Consider the following 1,534-nt stretch of genomic DNA (forward strand, 5'->3'; position numbering starts at 1 on the left):
AAAAAAGTTCACATACAAACACATTAGTGTATTTTCGCTTGTTTGCTGATTCCTTTTCACTCTGGAAAATAACAGTTCTCTGGTCTTTATGTAAGAAAATCCAGCCTAACATCTTTCATTAGCTGCACAAGCGACTTAAAGCGAATAAAATTACGTTAAAATTATAGCTACCATAAGTAGCAAGGAAAGCGCTTCTGAAGAAGAGAAATTTGTTAACATCGAGTATAGATTTAAATGTCAGGAGGTCGTTTCTGAAAGTATTTGTATGGCGTGTAGCCATCTATGGAAGTGAAACGTGGACGATAAATAGTTTAGACAAGTAGAGAATAGAAGCTTTCGAAATGTGGTGCTACAGAAGAATGCTGAAGATTAGATGGGTAGATCACATAACTAATGAGGAGCTATTGAATAGAATTGGGAAGAAAAGAAATTTGTGGCACAACTTGACTAGAAGAAGGGATCGGTTGGTAGGACATATTCGATATCGCCAATTTAGTATTGGAGGGCAGCGTGGAGGGTAAAAATCGTAGAGGGAGACTAAGAGATGAATACACTAAACAGATTCAGAAGGATGTAGGTTGCAGTAGGTACTGGGAGATGAAGAAGCTTGCACAGGATAGAGTAGCATGGAGAGCCGCATCAAACTAGTGTCTGGACTGAAGACCACAACAACAACAAAAACAACAAGTATTATACATGAATTGGGGCTAGAATTTCACCAGTTTTTTCTAGCTGACGTTATATTTTTGCTGTGACCTTTGATTTATGTGTTATTTGCATCTCATTTTGTAAAAGAGTCAACTTTGGCATTAGTTAATAATACCTACATTAAACCTCATGAGAATTAATCGCTACATATAGCGTAGAAGGTTATTGAAACAAGTAGCTGTCACACGAAGAGGAATGACACTATCAAAGCACTGTACTGAAGTCACCGCGATTCATGATAGTATCGCGGGTATTACAAAAGGCTGGCCATGGTTGTTAACAGAGTGTGCGGCCACCACAGACGGCAATGCATGCTCTGAAATCTGCTGGCGTCATAGTTGGTTAGGAGTTCTTGTCGTAGGACGCTCCATTCGCCACCAACACGGTTTAGAACTGCTGGGTGGTCATTGGTGCATGAGGACGTTCTGCAGTATATCTCGCCGGTGCATCCCACAGCTGCTTGAAAGGATAAGGGGTAAGGACAGATCAGTCCACTCCAAGTGCTCCTCCACTTGCGCTTTTCCATGCGGACGGTCATTGTCATGCATAAAAATTAAGTCAGAGTCATGCATCTCTGAAAAGACGTTCGTGGGGAGGAAGTACAGTATCACAGGAACGTTGACCTATGAGGGTGCTGTGTTCAGTTATTTGGATGTGAGCCCATGCAACATTATCCCTCCTACACAATAACAATGGGACCAGCAAAACTATCATGTTTGACAATGTTCCTAGGTGTACTACGTCTTTCCACCTCTCTCCCTGGTAGGGTTCGTCCAGGATTGTCGAACACGATCGTGTTGGTGTTCCAGGCGGTATAGTGAGAGAA

This window comes from Schistocerca nitens, chromosome 9 (assembly GCF_023898315.1).
Source record: "Schistocerca nitens isolate TAMUIC-IGC-003100 chromosome 9, iqSchNite1.1, whole genome shotgun sequence".
Lineage (NCBI taxonomy): Eukaryota > Metazoa > Arthropoda > Insecta > Orthoptera > Acrididae > Schistocerca > Schistocerca nitens.